The sequence below is a fragment of the Trichechus manatus genome, unplaced genomic scaffold, assembly GCF_000243295.1.
Source record: "Trichechus manatus latirostris isolate Lorelei unplaced genomic scaffold, TriManLat1.0 scaffold00096, whole genome shotgun sequence".
In the NCBI taxonomy this organism is placed as follows: domain Eukaryota; kingdom Metazoa; phylum Chordata; class Mammalia; order Sirenia; family Trichechidae; genus Trichechus; species Trichechus manatus.
Genome location: NW_004444032.1, coordinates 10,371,882 through 10,391,708, shown reverse-complemented (window position 1 = coordinate 10,391,708; position 19,827 = coordinate 10,371,882). Strand labels below are relative to the sequence as shown.

Sequence of the window (19,827 nt, the reverse complement as noted above, 5' to 3'; positions counted from 1 at the left end):
CGCCGCCGCCGCCGCCGCCGCCGCGGCCGCCGCCGCCGCCGCCATTTTCCCAGAGCGAGAGGCAGTGACACTGAGCGGGCGCAGGGGGCCGAGTCGGAGACTGTGCCTGAGTTCGGGAGCGGTAACAGAGGGGGTATAGACACTCAGAGCAGCATCGCCGTCGCCTCTGCGTTCCTGCTGACTGACTGGGTGCCCCCTCCCCTACTCCTCAATCGCTGGTGAAGAGGCTGCGCGCTGCTGTTTGGGGAGGGGGTGTGTGGAGCCGGGTCCTGAATCCGCAGTGACTGCTATCGGGGGTCCCCTGATCGCGGAGGTGTGGAGAGACTCCCTGGGGGTCGAGCAAATAACGGGGGTTCGGGTGTCTGCTGTGTGAACATCACAGGTCAGTGCCGGTCGTCTCTCTGGGAGTTCATGGGTTTGCGGGGTGGGGGGACTTGTGTTTCAAGCGGGAGGGGGATTTCTCATCTTCATCCTTCCGGGAGGTAGTCGACGTTGATTCTCAGGTGTTTTTACTGGAGCAAGACGTTGCTTGTTCAATCAGATTTATCTTTTTTCTTCCCTGTTCCTAGAAACGGAGCATTATGGCGGGTTTTGGGGTTGGGGAAGGGGAAACTGGCAGTTAAACCCCCTTGAGAGTGGGAGTTAGGGAGGGGGCGCACTCCTCATTGGCAGCAGGTTAAGGCCGCTTGGGTGAGGAGGGAGGCTTGTGACTGTTGGTAGGGTTTGTGTCGGAGTGGTCCCAGGAGCTGCTAGCTCTCGTCTCAGCCGCATCTTGTTCAGGTGCTGGCAACCCGTGGAGGCCCCATTTTCTTCTGCCATTTCTTGACTGGCAGTCTCTGATATAATTTTCTCGTAAGTACGAAGGGGGCAAAAAGAACCCCCGGGGCATATCTTTGTGGGAGAAGGAGACAGCACCTCACCCTCTCCTGGAGAGGGTAAACCCGCCCCTCAGGTGGTCACCCCCCTACCCAGCGTTCTCAGTCTCCTCCCCACTCCCCTCGCATTATCGCCGTTCTCTACTGTACCGGAGGCTCATAATCCACAATATGGCACATTTCAGAAAAGCTTATTTTGACCGAGGGGTTGGCACAAACACCGTGGCTTCGGACACAGACGAGAAACAAACGGTTCACTGTGCTAAATGGGGGAGGGGGAGAGAAAAAACAATCCGGGTGCTCTCTTCCACTGGTTTTAGTTCCGTATAGGGCCGTTCTTGCTGGACTCTGTCTTAAGAATGATACAATTTAAAGTCAAAGAAAAATCTCCAGAGTTAGCTCTAGAAGAAACCCCATTTTGCCTGTTCCTTTTTTAGAGATGTGAATAATGTTAGGTGTTTGGAGTTTTGGAGACCTTGGAGAGAATTACGTGAGGTGCGTTCAACTCTAGGTCGAAGACGTCAATACCTAATTAGAAAACATTCCAGTTTATTTCTTTAATTTACGAGATGGGGAGTAAAAACTGAAATTTCCCTCTTTTGTCCTTTACAGATTCTAAAAATGGCGGCCCCAGGCTGATGTTGTGGTAATCTAATCAGCTCGGGTCCTCCACACCCCATGCAGTGCGTTTGTCTGCAGCATATTACAGGGTTATTATGTTTACATGAAAAGACTGGGCTTTTTTTCTTTCCCAAACCGTTTACAAAAATGTGTTGATTTTACTGCAGATTGCAATGCTGTACTGTAGTTAGTTCATTTTATTCGCTTTTTTTTTCCTGAGAGGCAAATAAAATGACACCACTTTTGAAAAAAATAACACTTGGGTATCCTTGGAAATTTCAGTGGTGGGCATAGGTGCTCTTAAACACTTATTTGAGGACAAGTAATAGTTTTTGTTTGGTTTAATCCAAGCATCTTTATTCAATATGCTAAAGTAAAATGTTTAACAAGTGTATATAAGTGCAGCCTATTGTATATCATTAGACATTTTGATCTCGAGTAAAACGTTTCCCATTCAACTCTTGAGCTGTTTTATGAATTTGGTTTTTGTACTCTATTTCAGATTAATTTTTTAGGGAGCTGTACGAACAAGCCTAAACCTGTTAATTCATCGCTGTTGAGATGCTATTTCTCCAACTATTATTTTTGCACCTATTTTTCCCATGTATTAAGTTGACTGTGTATTTGATAAAGTGAAGCTCCATGCTTTGCTGCCTTTTTATTCTTACAGAATACTTCCATGATTATGTAAGTAAAAAAGTAAGACTTTTTAGTACATGATTTCTTCCCACTCCCCCATGCCCCCAAAACATGCCCATTTATTATGGGATTGTGGAATTAAGTCTGTTTTGATAGACCCTCCCTAAAAGCCATGCCATATAGGGTCTTGAATCCATTTTATGCTATTTTCAGAATCTTATAGATTAAGACAGAAAATTAAATTGTGTTATTTAACTATTTTTAAAAGTGTGAATGATTAGAATTTATTTCTGTAGTGGGAAGTTGAGTCTCTTTTTTGGCATGAACTAAGCAGTGAGATATGAGTAGGCCATTAATGGCATTTAATGACCATTCCGATTATGGAGCAAATGAAGGATGAATGCTTTTCAGTACAGTACTACTTAAAAAGGTTTGAGAGTATATTCTCTTATTCCATTGTAAATGTTTTAGAGCATAATTCACTTAATATGGTGGACATATGAGCTAGTTAGATGATAAGGTTCTATTCTACAAAAATAATTATTGAAATAACTGGTTTAGGGATTTTGCATGTATGAGTTTCATCATGGAAGACTTGCTGTGCACACAGCCTTGCTTAGAAGCTTTGAAATATTTGATTATAAAATGAAGGTGGGTAGTAGCAGAGTGTGTAAGGATTTGGGTCAGTACTTATTTTTAGGTTCTGAGTGAGCATATAAATACACGTCCTTCACTGCTGTGTAAAGATTGTGCACTTATTTAATAGGGTAGGTGGTTAAGATTTGTGATAGTTTAAATTTACTATCTAAGCTATGAAATCAGTATACTCTAATGGAAATCGGTTTGTGTATCCACAGCAGTGAATACCCTATGCCCGTGTTTTTCTTGATAGTGACGTTGGTCAGATTTAGACGCATAAAGCAATTGGCCTTATTTGACTTTGTACAAAAAATACCAAGTTAGAAATTACAAGGAGTTAGCAAAGCTGCCTTCAGTCTGTTTGCTTCCTTCATACTGGCTGGCTTTGGGTTTTTTGGTTCCTTTGTTTTTTTATTTATTGTTTCTTTTGATGTGTTTTGGTTCCTGTAAAATGAGACTGCCCATGTTAGTATAGTGTACTTTATTTACAGTGATACTTTATAAATGACATGACTGTAAATGTTTTCGATCAGTGTATATCCCAATTGACTATGTATGTTTTAAATTAGGATTGTGGAGGCAAATTTATGAATAGGTTAAGCATAATTTTTGTTCCCAGAGAGTTTTGAAACATTCGATCCCTTGGGGAAAAACTAGTCAAATGGTCTTTGTTCTTAGGATAGCTGAGTTTGGGAGTGGGGGGCGGATTAATTGTTTATCTGTTTAAGATTTTCAGGAAATGTAAGTAATTGGAGAGCAGATTTTATTTTTAGAGACTACATTTTGATCAAACTCCTCTTTTGTTGTCAGTGTAAATTGAAGAACCTCTTTGATCCCGGTTTAAGTTTAGAGCCTTTACATGTATGGTATTTTGATAACTCCTACAATTTTGGCTTGCTTATTTCACAGCTTCTAGCCAGAGAATCTTTGCCATATATTTCACAGTAAGCTAGGACTTTTTTGATCTAAAAATGAGGAAGTAGGGAGGAAAGTCGGTTAATAAATTAGGAGAAATTCTTGCCTCAATACATATCTTAGTAACACTGTGGTGGTCTTAGGGAAATTATAACTTCTTAAATTGACTTCGTAATTTCGAAGATGAATGTACCAGTTTTCATGCATCAGTCTCTCAAAGAAACCTGTGGTTTTATTTTTAAAGATGTATTATGTAAATTTTAACAGCTCTGCTTTTCTGTAAGTTACTACTGGGCCTTAAATGTGTCCTATTATATTGTGTTTAAAATGTATAAAACCAATGGAATTTTGAAAAGCTATCAAAAACTGCTTAGAAAATATTAGCATGCTGTTTATTATTCTTAAAATACTTTCATAATACGTAATAGCTTTCATCTCTGAAGATTTTATTCTTAGCAGATTGTAGGTGCTGAGTTTTTTTTTTGATTTAATGCCTTCGCTTAAGAGAACGCATCGACATCTCAGATATTCAGGGTGATTAGAATGACAAGTTCCTTGTTATGTATTAGAATAAATCCTAAAATACTTGTATTTTATAAGACTTTTTTTTGTAATATTGAGTATGGAATTATATTGTATTTCTATAGTAAAATATTTTTTGTGTTGACTGACAATAAAAAGAGGAATACTATTTGAAGTATTTCTGTATGTGTTAGCTAGATTTTAGGCTGGGTTTTGAATTGGAGTGGCTCAAATTTTTTTTTTTTTTTTTTTTTTTTGGTAATGTACCCATATTGGGAGGAGCCTTATTTTTTTTTAGTATTGGAAGGATCATTTTTTGTATTACCTAAAATTTATTTAATATGGAAAAGCAGTGTTTTTGGTTCAGAATGGTTTACTACACTAAATTTGTGGACAATACTTACAATCTTGCTAGTCTGATTAAACAATGAGTATTTTATAAAGAGGTGGGAATTAATCATATTATGATGCAAATTGTTTTTTGTTATTGTGACCACCTGTGCTAAGTGCTATACAAAAATCAAATGGTCATTACTCAGGCTAAGTTGATTAGATCTTATTTGTATCTTTTAAAATGTGAGAAATTTTCATTAGCCATTGAGGATGCCTTTTATTTTGATCTTAGTCAAGAAAACAGTTGGTCTTATATTTCACTTAATACACAATTTTTGCTTAGATAAGAAATTAATGCCTTTTTTTCCTCACGGATAACTCATAAATCAAATTTTAAGAAAGTTTAAGAAAGCTATTTTTGTATTGTTAGGTGTATTTTACAGCTTTGTCAGAAATCTGACTTGGTTATTTACTAAAACTATTTGCTCACTTTTTGGGATGCTGGGCATTTCAATGCAACAGATTAACCACAGAATTCATTTTTGATGTGTTGCGTTAAGACACCATCAAAACAGACATTATACCTTTTAATGAGTAAATACTCAACTACTTATCCATCAACATCTTAAATAAAAATATTTATTTTTGCATTTTAAAACTGTCTAGATGTGAAATCTAGGTTTAAGAAAGGCCTTGTATACAAGTCAACATGAGAAAAAAATAATTTGTGTAACTTTCTTTATTCTATTTATACAGCAATTGGAGAAGAGAGGTAATTTCCTAAGAGCTCGTAGATGATTGCTTAATTTAGAGTTAATCCAATGGAAGAAACATACTTGGTCCTAAAGTTTATTATTGAGAGAGGTAATACTGAGTAACCATACCTATGTTATAGCCAATTTAGTTGCAGCATTTAAAGTCTGAGTCTATAGCAGAAAGCTAAGATATGATAGTGGGATTGAATTAATTTTGGTTTGTCATATTTGTAAAATAATTAAAAAATTTACATGATTATGTAACCTAACATTTTATCTGAGACCTGAAAAATGAAAAAGTTTTTTCATTTATGTTAACTTTTGTTTTCAAAGGATATTTGAAATATAATTTCTATTTAAAGACTTAACTAAAATTTACCGTGATAAATTATTTTAACCGTATTTGAGTTAAATAAATTTAAACGTTACATGTTTTCCCATTTGTCTCACTTTTTGTTGTAAGAATAAGGTCAAGCCTAGTGCCAATGGTTTTTTAGCAGAGACTGAGGAATATAGTGGAAAGGATTGACCACCACTACTTAAGATATTGTCAGGAAAACGCAGTTTTGGTTTTCAAAGGTTCACATATCAGGAAAATACATGTGAAAAAGATACACTCTTCTAATATTTTTATATTCTTATTTCATAGACTAATAATAAGATATAATAGTTTGTTTTTGAGTTTACAGAAAGACCTCTTGAATTCTTTTTATTATCTTGCTTTATCATTTAAAGAAATACAAGGTTCGGGATTTTGAAAACCCATTTCCTCTCTAATGATGTGGCAGATGATGGAGATTCTTTTTTTTTTTTTTTTTTTTTTTAATATTTTATTGTACTTCAGGTGAAGGCTTACAGAACAGATAGTTTCTCATGTAACAGTAACACACATGCTGTTTTATGACATTGGTTAACAACCCCACAACATTTTAACCCTCTAAATACTCAACTTTTTTTTTTTTTTTTTTTTTTGGTGAAAATACACATAGCCAAAGATACGCCATTTCAAAAATTTTTTTTACATACACATTTAAGTGACATTGACTACGCTCTTCTAATTATGCTGTTATTCTCACTTAAGATGAAGGCTTACAGGACAAAATAGTCTCCCATTTGACAGTTAATACAAATGTTGCCCTATGACAATGGTTAACAATCTCACAACACATCAACAATATCCTTACTCTATTTTGTGTTCCCTATCATCAGCTTCCTACTCCCCTTCCGCCTTCTGGGCCTTGTCACTGGACTCCTGTACCTCGTTAGTCTCATTTGGTTTTACGGGGCTGTCCACTCGCAGGCTGATCAGTGAACATCGAAGGTAACTTTACCACTGAGCTAAAAGGGTGTCTGGGGGCCATACTCTCGGGGTTTCTCCAGTCTCCTTTAGGCCAGTAAATCTGGTCTTTTTTTTTTTTTTTGTGAGTTAGAATTATGCTCTACATCCTTCTCCAGCTCTGTCCAGAACCCTCTGTTGTGATCCTGGTCAGAGCAGTCAGCGGTGGTAGCCGGGCATGATGGAGATTCTTGATGTGACTGATTTGAATGGTTAGAATTGTGCTCCAATAGCTGTAAATAAAATGTTGAGATTGACCTGATCCATAGTAGCTCTTCTCAGAAAATAAGACTGTTCCTTTTGGAATTATTTGCTTTTCTGCTTCTTCTCTTTAAATGAAGTTGCTTAATTGGTTGAATTGACAGTTTATTACATCTTAAATCTTGAAGACCCCACCAAAATAATATTTCTGAAGCACAGACAAAAGGTAAATGTGAGTAGCTACTATTTCCCTGTACCAAGGGCACCTATCTATAGAGAAAAGAACATCCCTGCCTTGAGGGAGTTCATAGTTTATTTCTACCTCTCAAAAGCCTGCTGTTTTTGTTTTAGCGTTTGTTTGGATGCAAGAAGCAGAAATCAGCTCTAGCTAGCTTAAGTAAAGAATATATAGGGATATGTAAGAACTTTTAAAAAGAAAGTATAGATGGCCCTCACAGGAATTGGAAATTTGTCAGATAGCCACTTTTCTCCATCTTGACTCTTTAATTAGCAGCGATTAATAGATCTGCAGCTAACCAAAAGGTTAGCAATTTGAATCCACCAGCCACTCTTTGGAAACTCTGTGGGGCAGTTCTCAATACTATAGGGTCGCTATGAGTTAGAATCGACTCCACCACAACAGGTTTGGTTTTATTTTTGGTTAAGGACATGATGGTGGAGTGAGTATGGAGGTGTTTCCTTGGATGGAGAACAAGAGAAGGACACCTTTAATTTGCCTGGAAACAATAGCCTTTTTCAAGGAATCCATAGACGTTCAGATGTACTTGGGAGGGCTTCCAAAACTAAATAATTGGTTATCAAACAGATGGTCCTATTTTTTATTAAAAAAATACAAATATATATAACATAAGTTGAATGCTATATGTACATACCGGGTTTTTTGTTCAAACTTTTTATTTTGAAATAATTTCAAACTTACAGGACAGTTATATGAGTAGTACAAAAGTCTCTTTTATATTGTTCACCTGGATTCCCTGGTTTTTAACATTTTTTGCCACACTTTATTATTTTCTCATACATGTAAAAAACTTTTTTCTAAACCATTTGAGAGAAGATTGCGTATGTCATGACCCTTTACAACGCTAAATATTTTAGTACACATTTCCCAGGAACAAAAACGTTTTCTTACATAACCAAAGTAGTTGTCAAATACTGAAAATTTAGCATTGATGTATTAATTTTATCTAGTGTATAATCCATATTCCAATTTTATCACTTGTCCCGGTATGTCCTTTATGTATTTCTTGTGGTACAATAACTAATCCAGCATTGTATCCTGCGTTTGGTTTTCCTGTCTCTTTAGTTTTCTTTAATCAAGAACAGTTCCTTAGTCTTTATCTTTTATAAATGGTGGGCCCATTATTTATACAATGCCCCTCAATTTGGGTTTGATCAAGATTTAAAATCTTCATCATGTTAGAGTCAGGTTATGCAATTTGTAAGATTTAATACTTAAGGTTAAGTTGTTGAATAGTTTCTCCATTATATTGTTACTATTTTTCCTTTTGTGGTCGTTAAATTATTTGTGTGGAGATGCTTTGAGATTGTGCAAATATTCTGTTCACCATTAAACTTTCCTTTCCTAGATTTAGCATCTATTTATGATTCTTGCCTGAATAAGTTTTTACTATAAAGATTGCAAATACACCAAAGTTTTTAAGTGTTTGTTTTTAGGTACTTGGGGTTGTGCGAGTTTCATTTTCTTGCTTTTCTCTTCTGATTTTTCTGTAATGCAAATGGGTCACTTTTGTGATCACAACAAATGAAAGAAATTTTTTTTATAGTGGTGAAAATATGCATAAAAACGACATCTCCACAATTTCTTCATGTACAATTCAGTGACTTGAATTACATTCTTCTAGTTGTGCAACATTCTTGCTATCCTTTTCCAAATCATTCTACCACTGTTAAGATAAACTCAGTGCCCCCTAAGCAAAAACTCCTTCTTTACCTCTCCGTCCACCCCTGAAACCACTAATAATCTTTGGTTTCTTTGTATTTGCTTATTTTTTTATAAGTTAGATCATTACAATATTTGTCTTTTTGCCACTGAGTCATTTCATTCAGCACAGTGTTTTCAAGGTTCATCCATGTAGTGGCATGTATCAGAAGCTCATTTTTCTTTATGGCTGAATACTATTCTATTGTGTGTATGTACTACATTTTGTTTATCCATTCATACCTAGATGAACATTTTGTTTGCATCGTTTGGCTGTTGTGAAAAGTGCTTCAATAAACATTGGTGTAAGGTTTCTGTTTGTGTTCTTGCCTTCACTTTTTTTTTTTTAATTTTATTGTGATTTAGGTGAAAGTTTACAGAGCAAATTAGTTTCTCATTCAACAGTTTATACACAGCTTGTTCTGTGACATTAGTTGCAATCCCCTCAGAGTGTCAGCACTCTCCCCTCTTCCTACCTGGGTTTCCCATTTGCATTAGCCCAGCTTTATTGCCCCGTCCTGCCTTCTAAATTTTGCTTTTGGGCAAATGCTGCCTTTTTGGTCTGCCTTCACTTCTTATGGATATATACTAGGATTGAGATTGCTAGGTCATATGGTAGTTTTATGTTCAATATTTTGAGGAACTGCCACATGGTTTTCTATAGCGGCTGTAACATTTTATATTCCCACCAGCAGTGGATGAGGCTTCAAGTTATTCCACAACCTTAAGTGAAAGAAATTTTAAGGAAAAAAAAAAGTGTAGATAAATTTTATTAGTATTTTCCTGCACAGTTTTCCATGCAAATGGGATTTGGAATAGTTTGTTGGATGGCAGTCTGATTTGAAATCTAGAACACAGAAGAAATTTAATACTTATATTGTTAAATTCCTTCATAAAAATGATGTGGTTCCAAATCCTCATTTAGTTTTTAGAATTATTGCTAAGTGAGACTTGAATTACATTTGTATTGTTTAGGTTTATGATTTTCTACTAATGGCTGCAGTTTGGTTTCTGAGACAAGGCTAAAAATAACTATTGTAATTGTGGTGAGAATCTCCTCCCTCCATTAAAAAAATCCTTCAAGCAATATTTTTTTAAGTAAAATACTTTTCTGAAATCACTGAGGCAAATTTTGTTTTTACATATATGTAATTGGTTTTTAAAAAGGGATTGGTGCGGTGGTATATGTAATACAGCAGAGCATCAAATATCTAACACTTAGAACAAAACAATGTATGTTTTGGAACCTTGTAACAAAAAGAGACATACTCATTGTAGAAAAGTTTAGCAAGAAAGGGACGAGAAAGGGGGAAATACTTATTCAAACTTTCACTACACATGTACCACTCTCATAATTTTGATATATTTCCTTTCAGTAATAGCAAAATGTTGATAATGAATTTCGGTGATAAAATGAATGTTACACTGATTTTGGGCAATGGGTAACTTACTGAATAAAAATAATTTCTTTGGAAATTTTCAGAAGGAGTGGGAGGAGAAAGTTTTGAGACTTACGAATAATAGAGTGGAGATTATGTTCTCTCAAACTTAGCATTTCCTTCTGAAAAAAATGAGGATGATCTTACTTTGGAACAGTGAGGATTAATGATATTGGAAAAAAAAGTGGGTACAGGCAATCCCCAGATTACAAACGAGTTCCGTTCGTAAATTTGTTTTTAAGTCTAACTTGTGCTTAAGTCGAAACAGTTAGGTATGGTTCTATCTAACATTGGTTAGTCAAATGTTTGTTATAGTATATAGTGTACCTTTCTATGCATAAAAAAATCAAACACTTCCAGATACAGTAAAATATCTTTAACATAATGATACAGTAATAATAATAATGTATTGATGCACATTGCAAAGTAGCACCTGTTTTGTTATTATGAACCATTGTATGTACCTTGAATTTTTAATGTAATAGGCTTTACAGCAGTTGGTTGTAATCTGCAGACTGCCTTACTAAGCATTTTGTAGACTCTTGATTGAATTAAAAAAAAAACTCCATTGTATTGACTGTATCCAACTGTGCCTCAAGAGGTGAATGAAGGTTCAGTTTGTACTACTACCAAATCTGATCCTACTGTTTAAAAAAATTATAGGGTAAAAGGTACCGAATCAAGCCTCACGATTAGCTAGAGGATTTTCTCTCAGACCAGAACCCCCATTCTAGTGTGGACATGTAAAGACAGTAGGACACTATTGACTGAAGAGAATTAAGACACTAGAGTTAGAATTAATTTATGAGATATTTTAGTTAAATATTTCATATTGTGGTTCAGCGACCACCTGTATCAATTACATAGAGTACTTACTAAAATGAGCATTCTAGAGCCCCATGCCAGACCTGTGGAATCACATCTTTAGAGTAGGCCCTTGAATCTGCACGTTAGTACCGGTCTCAGATGTTTTTTACACTGCTAGCCATTCTCTTTTATTTTACAGGGAGATGGAGCCCCAGAGAGGTTAAATACCTTTCCCAAAGTCATATAGTTAGATAATAATTGATCAGGGACCAAAAGTTAGGTGCTTCGCGCTTAATACTTTTCCAAGATACCTTGCTGATTCTTCTCTTGAGAAACCAGGCCACTATTTTTGGAGTCTCTGAATGAGGGAGAACTAATCTTTGAGCAATGACAGACTCTTCATGTTCACTGCTTCTCTGCATCCCAGTTCAGGATGATCTGTTGGTTTTCTAAAACACATGGGTTATTTGCAAATGGTCTTGGATTGGAATTACAGCAATACTAGAATGGATCAAATTGTGGTGAGCCTTGAATGCCAGGATTAAAGAGTATGGACTCTATGGGAGGGCTACTGAAAAGTTTGCTTGGGTAGTGACATAATAGAATGTGCTTATTTTTCCTCTTTTAATTCTTAAGATTATAAAGGCAATACATGTTTATTAAAAGAAAAATTTAGAAGAACTCAGACAGTACTTCTTTAGAGGCAGTATTGGTTAGGTTAAGAATAGAGACTAGAACCAGATAGCTTTGGTTTGACTACACTCAAACCTGGTCATAATAGCTTGGGCAAGGTACTTAACCTTTTTGTACCTTAGTTTCTTGATCTGCAAAATGAAGATAATAATAGTGCCTATCTCATAGGATTGTTCCAAGAATTCAGTGAGTTAATGTGTAAAATTCTTAGTAAGTTCTACAGCTGTTTCTGCTGTAATTGTTTCTGTAAAAAAGTGAATCTGATTCCTATCCCTAGGCTCTCTCATATGCTGAGGTGATCACTCTTTATAATGAAGTTTATGTATTTTTCCAATACAGTAAGACAAACATTTGACTGACTGATGTTAGAACCATACCTAACTGTTTCGACTTAAAGACAAACTTAGGAATGTACTGGTCCCTTATAGCACTCGTTGTATCTCCCGACCTCATTCCTGACATCATTTTATTTTTCTTATCATTTTTCCCTTTATTATAAAGTTTCTCAGTGATTATATGCTTTGTTGAAGACAGGCTACTTTATTGTATTTTTTTATTGTTGTAGTCTAAATGAAGTTTACATTTCAAGTTAGTCTCCCATATAAAATTTTATACACACATTGTTATGTGACCCTAATTGCCCACCCCATTCTGTGACAACACACTCCTCCTTTCTGTCCCTGATTCCCCATGTCCTTTCAACCAGCTCCTAACCCTCTCTGCCTTCCCATCTCACCTCTGGACAGAAGCTGACCGTTTGGTCTCTTGTATCTACTTGAGCTAAGAGGCACACTCCTCACGAGTACCACTTTATGTCCCACAGTCCAGTCCAATCCCTGTCTGAAGAGTTGGCCTCGGAAATTGTTTTAGTTCTGGGCTGATAGAGAATCCAGGGACTGTGCTTTCCGGGGTACCTCCAGTCTCAGACCATTAAGTGTGGTCTTCTTACTAGAATTTGAGTTCTGCATCCCATCTTTCTGCTGCTCCATCAGGGACTCTCTGTTTGTGTTCCCTGTCAGGGCGGTCATCGGTGGTAGCTGGGCACCATCTAGTTCTTCTGGTCTCAGGATGATGAAGTCTCTCGTTTATGTGGCCCTTTCTGTCTCTTGGGCTACTACTTTCCTTGTGTCTTTGGTGTTCTTCATTCTCCTTTACTCCAGGTGGTTGGGACCAATTGATGCGTCTTAGATGGCCGCTTGCAAGCTTTTAAGACCCTAGACGCCACTCGCCAAAGTAGGATACAGAACATTTTCTTAATAAGCTTTGTTATGCCAGTTGACATAGATGTCCCCTGAAAGCATGGTCGCCAGACCCCTACCTCTGCTACTCTGTCTCTCAAAGTGTTTGATTGTATTCAGGAAACTTCTTAGCTTTGGTTTAGTCCAGTTGTGCTGACTTCCCCTGTAGTGTGTGCTGTCCTTCCCTTCGCCTAAAATGAATCTTATTTACTATCTAGTTAGTAAATAACCCTCACCCTCCCTCCCCACCCTCGTAACCATCAAAGAATGTTTTCTTCTGCGTTTAAACCTTTTCATGAGTTCTTGTAATAATGGTCTTATACAGTATTCTGTGACTGACTAAATTCACTCAGCATAATAAGTTCCAGTTTCCTCCATGTTATATGATGTTTTACGGCTCGATCATTGTTCTTTATCGTTGTGTAGTATTCCATTGTGTGGATATACCACAATTTGTTTATCCATTCATCTGTTGGTAGGCACCTACATTGTTTCCATCTTTTTGCTGTTGTGAACAGTGGTGCAGTGAACATGGGTGTGCATATATCTATTCGTGTGATGGCTTTTATTTCTCTAGGATATATTCCAAGGAGTGGGATAGCTGGATCGTATGGTACTTCTATTTCTAGCTTTTTAAGGAAGCGCCAGATCGATTTCCAAAGTGGTTGTACCGTTTTACATTCCCACCAGCAGTGTATAAGTGTTCCAGTCTCTCCACAACCTCTTCAGCATTTATTGTTTTGTGTTTTTTGGATTAAGGCTAGCCTTGTTGGGGTGAGATGATATCTCATTGTAGTTTTGATCTGCATTTCTCTAATGGCTAATGATCGTGAGCATTTCTTCATGTGTCTTAGCCAGAAGACAGGCTACTTTAAAAGCTCATCTTGAACAAGGCATAAAATAAGTTAATGAAATTTGCATGTATGAGTATTTTCCCTAATACTTACATCTGTTAATTCCATAATTTATTTTTATTGTGGTAAAATATATAACAAAACATTTGCCATTTTGACCATTTTTAAGTGTAAAAATCAGTGTCATTAATCACATTCACCATGTTGAGCAACCATCACCACTGTCCATTTCCAAATGTTTTTCATTATCTCAAACAGAAGCTTAGTATCCCTTAAGCAAGAAGTAACTCCCTGTTTTCCCCTCCTTCCAGCTCTTGGTCACCACTAATAAACTTCTGTTTCTCTGCCTTTGCCTATTCTAGGTATTTCATAAAAGTGCAATCATACAATATTTGTCCTTTTGTTTCTGACTTATTTCACTCAGCATAATGTTTTCAAGGTTCATCTATGCTGTAGCATGTATCAGAGCTTCATTCCTCTTTATGGCAGAATAATATTCCATTGAGCCCTGGTTGCAGTGGTTAAGCCCTTGGCTGCTAATCGGAAGATCGACGTTTCGAACCCACCAGCTGCTCCGTGGGAGAAAGATGTGGCATTCTGCTTCCCTTAAAAGATTTATAGCCTCAGAAACCCTATGGGGGCAGTTCTTTTCTGTCCTGTAGGGTCGCTAGGAGTCAGAATCGACTGGACGGCAATGGGTTTGATGGGTATGGATATACCACATTTTGTTTGTCTATTCATCTGTTGATGGATACATGTTGTCTCCACATTTTGGCTATTGTGAAAAATACTGCAGTGAACTTTGGTGTGCAAGTTATCTGTCTGAGTCCCTGCTTTCAGTTATGTTGGGTATATATATACCTAGGAGTACAATTGCTGGGTTGTATGGTAATTCTATGTTTAACTTTTTGAGGAACTCCAAAAATGTTTTCTGCGTCAGCTGTCCCATTTTATATTCCCACCAGCGATGGATGAGGGTTCCAATTTCTCCAAATCCTCACCAACACTTGTTGTTTTCCATTTTTCTGATAAAAGCTATCCAACTGTGTGTAAAGTGGTAGCCATGATTCATTTTTGAGGGTATGGTGCACAGACCTTTTTTTCCAAGCTTCAACTCTCTAGTTGACAATACACTAGTCCTTCCTTTTCCAGGTTTTGTTTTTCCATTTATATTAATATATTAAGAGGAAGAAGTTGGTCTTTGAATACCCTGAGTCTTGGGATTAAAGGACATGGGAAAATCCTGTAAAAGTAAATGGTTTGAACATGGAAAGTCTTTACATGTAGTTTTTTCTTTTTTTATTGATTTTGGCCCCTTGCTGATTTTATAGGTTGTTAAATACTTAGAAATTAAGCTGCGCTAACATACTGGTTACCCTTTACGTTTAGGATTTTATAGTAAATATTTTAAATGCATGTGAGATACTAAGATTACTTATCAGATAAAATGATGGAACTGCTGTTCTTTGTTTGAGTGGCCTCGGTGGTCAATAGTATAGGGATTGGAATTGGTTATAATTGAATAATGTAATCTTCATTTCATTACTTTTGAGAGGCAAGAGAGTGAGCATTAATAAATGAGTATGTACAGTATATTTATCTATTTACTGTGCACAATAAGTCTGTGAAGTAGATGCTTTACCCATTTTTCAGGAGAGGTCTAGAGAGAGATTTCTTAGGGTCATTTAGCTAAACAGTGGCTGATCAAGAATTTGACTTCAAGTTTTTGGCTCCAAAATAGATTGTTTTTAAAAGTATACCATGTAAGTTAGCCATTTAAAAAATCTACATAGCTTTCTATTGATCCTTATAAAGGACTAATTCTTGGGCACGGTAATGAGAACACACAAATCATTAATCAAGAGCGGCTACTTAAGAAAACTACTCTGAGGTATCCTTGAGTATATTGGATTGCTCTAGCTCATTTCAAGTGCCTTAATAGCAGCTTGGAAACCCTGGTGGCATAGTGGTTAAGAGCTATAGCTGCTAACCGAAAGGTTGGCAGTTCTAATCCACCAGGCGCTCCTTGGAAAACCTATGGGGCAGTACTACTCTGTCCTCTAGGATGGCTATGAGTCGGAATCGACTCGATGGTAATGGGTAAGAGCAGCTTAATTTTGTTCACTGCTAATGCCCCAGCACCTATTATTCAGAACATAGTGTATGCTCAGCAAATATGTTGAATGAGTTTGAGGTGCTTTTATTATCTTTGGAAGTAATAACATAGTTGCCATAATCCGGAAGAAAATGCTTAAACAACACCAAAGATTTTTTGCATTATTTAGAGACAAGGTGCTCAGAACTTTTATTTCCTCTGGTGACAAGTTGGAAGGGTTGTCGATGTTGGAAATTATTCAGATGATGATGCTTATCAGGATTTGGGTGGGAATCATGGAGACTGAGGAAAAATGACTCTGCAACACTGAGGAGGTACAAAAGACTGAATATGATAGGAGGCTGAAGGAAAGAATGAGTAAAAGAGCTGGAAGAATGAGGGTACTAATAGGAAATGGAATGGAAGAAGGCATGTGGGAAAGAATCATTTGGAAGGTTTGTTTGATTTTTGAAGTGATGGCAGATACTTGAATAGATATGTATCATAGAGGTGACTGGGAATAGAAAATCAGACAGGAAAGAATGGTTAAATCTAAGATTGATGGGAAACATAATGGAGAAGGCTGAGTCTTGGGGAACAACTGCATTTTTGGGTAATAAAAGAAAGAGAAGCAATTTGAAAAAAGTTGCAGAAGGAGATCAGTCACTAACGTTCTTCAGTGGCAGTTTTATTTTTTTAAAGATTAATATTCTTCTGAAGGTGGGAGATCATGAATGTGTTAGAGAGGGAAAACATGGTTTAATCAAGAATAATTTAGGTCATGTCTCAGGAGCCACCACAGAGCCAGGCTTTGAGAGATAGAAATACCTCAGTTCTTGCTATAGAGTGAAGTGGATTATCTAGTTGTGGAAGATAAATAACTACCAGGTGTTTAAAAATAGTACTTGTCAAAATATAAACAGTGAGATACATGTATATGAAATGCATTCTTTGGAAGCTTAGGAAGGGAACATATGTGGAACAGGTTTTATAGTTGGAACAGTAATTTGAGATAACCTAGTTAAACTTTTTTTTTTTTTTTAGCAGATGAGGAAACAGTCCTCTGGTGGTTGATCTACTAGAGATCTCAAAGCTGGCTTTGTAGCAGAGATACCTAAGTTGGGAAGGCTTCAAGGAAGCAGTGGTACTTAAATGATCCTTGAAGTTTTAATAAGATTTTGACTGAGGGGTTGGCAACTAATGTCACTAAACAATATGTATATTAATTGTTTAATAAGAAACTAGTTTGCTCTGTAAACCTTCATCTAAAGCACAATTAAAAAAAGTATTTTTATTGAGTGAGATGGATATAAAAGGGAAGGAAACTGACTTGAGAAAATTTGAAGGGGAATGAGCAAGAGTATGCCAACAATAGTGAAAGGAATATTAAAATAATTTATGTATTGAAGTAATCAGTATGGAACATGGTAACCTCAGATAATGTCATAATTAGGATTACTGTGAACTACTGTGCTTTTTTGAATAGAGCAAAGTAATGAAGAAACTAGTGACTGTTGAAGTATATTTTGTCCAATGTTATAAACAGTAGTTCCACAATAGAGCAATGGAGAGAATGTCTTTTTTTTTTTTTTTTTTTTAAATAACATATCCAGGCTACATCCTAGATCTACTGAATCAGAATCTCTGAGGTATGGCCTAGGGTTCTGTCGTTGAGTCTCAACACCCACCCCTACCCTGGGTGTAAAAAATAATAGCAATTTGTGGATCTATGTTTGGGAACCACTAGTTTGAAAGGTCAAGTTAGAATAGGGAGAGAAATTACTTAAAAAATTATTCTGGTTGCCCAGGTCTAAGATAAAATGTAGACTGTAGGATTAGAAAAAAAGAATTTCAATCCTGTAAATTAAATTTGGGTGCACATTGTTTTTAGAGAAGGAAAGAGGGGAAGGACTCAATTTCTCTAGTGTGAAAGAAGTTCAACTAGTGGTAGATGAATGCTTAGTTAACCCTGGAGAGCGAGGATGTTGTTTTGTTTGAGGTTAAAGTAAAGAGAGAATAAAATTGTTGCCTGCTGCCCTTAACTGGTGACATACTTATTTAAAGCCTAAAAAAGTAATAATGAATGAGCCTAATAGAGTATATAGGTTGAGTGAATGAAAGATAACTATATTTACAGCAAAGGAGCCCTGGTGGTACAGTGGTTAAAGCACTTGGCTGCCAACCAAAAGGTCAGTGGTTGGAACGCATCAGCCGCTCTGCGGGAGAAAACTATGGGGCGGTTCTCCTCTGTCCTGTAGGGTCACTATGAGTCAGAATCAACTCGACGGCAGTGGGTTTTGTTTTGGTGGGATATTTACAGGAGCCCTGGTGCAGTGGCTAATATTTACAGGTCTTTTTTTTTTTTTTTTTTTTAAATTAAAACACACTTTACCACTACTTTTTGGAAAGAATATTCTTTTCTGCCCTTTGGACAAGTAGAATTTACCAGTGAAACAAGTTTTTCATGTCACATTTTGAGTCAGTATTTTCTTTTAGCCGTTGAATTTCAGACTATTCTTCAGGAAGCCTTAGACTTTCCATGTAATAACTGTTAGGAGAATGTGTAAGCAGGTACATTCCCCCTACCATCATCTTTAACTACAGACATAGCAAATTTAAGGTACCTACTGTACCCCTTGACAGACATCACTGATCAGTTGTGGTATTCTCCCATTATATCTGGCTGTGGCCTCCTTAACAGAGCACTTCAGTTTGACATTAGCAATCATTAGAAAAGGATAGGAGATTGAAACTACCTTTCTTCATAGAACCAGGATAGATGCTTAGATTTCTGTGCAAGATTTCACATAGGAAAGGTACTGCCAAGGCTTTAAAAAAAAAAAAAAAAGCTTGAAGGCCGTAATTTTAACATCATTTTTTAAAGCTAATTCTTATTTTGACAAAATTGTAAGTTCAAGTGCAGTTTTAGAAGTAATACAGAGTATCTGTGTATTCTTATGTCCCTCAATGGTAACATCTTGCAAAACTAGTACAGTATCACAACCAGGATATTGACATTGATACAATCTACCCATCTTATTCACATTTCCCCAGTTTTACTTGTACTCATTTGTGTGTGTCAGTGTGTGTGTATAGTTCTGTGCAGTTGTATCACATGTGTAGGTTCCTGTATCCACCACTACAATCAAGATATAGAACAAGTTTTTGTTCACTATATCAAATTTATACTTGCATTTTTTTTTTTAAACATAGGTTTTAAAACTTTTACAGTGTTGCTCTTGATACATTACTTTGATTCTCAAGTTAAGCCAGTATGGAGTTTCAAAAAATACTGACTGATTTGGAAAAGTGCCTCATCCTTGATTAGATAAGGATGGTTTGATGCTCACTAGGTGAACATATCATGAGCTTTGCCATTAGTTTATTCTTTAAATATTCTAATCTTATCAGAGCAAATCTTTTGACCAAAATTCTATAAAATGGATTTCAGGGTCCAAAAACCAAAACAAAACCCATTGCCATTGAGTCGATTCCAACTCATGGTGACTCCATGCGTTATAGAACTGCTCCATAGAGTTTCTTGGCTGTAATCTTTACAGAAATAGATTGCCAGACCTTTCTTCCATGTGTTCAAACTGCCAACCTTCAGGTTAGTAGTCGATTTGTGCCACCCAGGGACCTTTCAGGGTTTAGGTGACCTGTTTATTTTACTACGTACACAGAATATCATCTTAAGAAAATAATTGAATAATAAATGTGTTTGGAGTTTGTAATAAAGGGATTTGGCCTTTGAATTTTTAAGTGGAATTACTCCTAACATATTCTCTGAACTTGCAATACAACACAGAAGCATCCTTTCTCCTTTACTGACAAGAATGGACTTTGGAATAGATCAGCAACTCTTAATATTTTGACTTTTACAAATATATTTGGTGGGAATTGTT

General features: G+C 36.5%; 1 protein-coding gene across 9 annotated transcripts in view; it reads left to right on the top strand.

Annotated features, from left to right (window-relative positions):
* The first annotated feature begins 36 nt into the window (after nt 1-36).
* KMT2E (lysine methyltransferase 2E (inactive)) overlaps nt 37-19,827 on the top strand; it is an 87,216-nt gene continuing 67,425 nt past the window's right edge. For 6 of the 9 annotated variants that reach the window (XM_023737067.1, XM_023737070.1, XM_023737069.1 and 3 more), the window contains exon 1: nt 53-382. The gene's annotated coding sequence lies outside the window, so the exon portion shown is untranslated. Of the gene's footprint in view, nt 383-19,827 lie in introns of all 9 variants that reach the window. The other 3 variants (XM_023737072.1, XM_023737071.1, XM_004382614.3) reach the window with 2 other exon arrangements.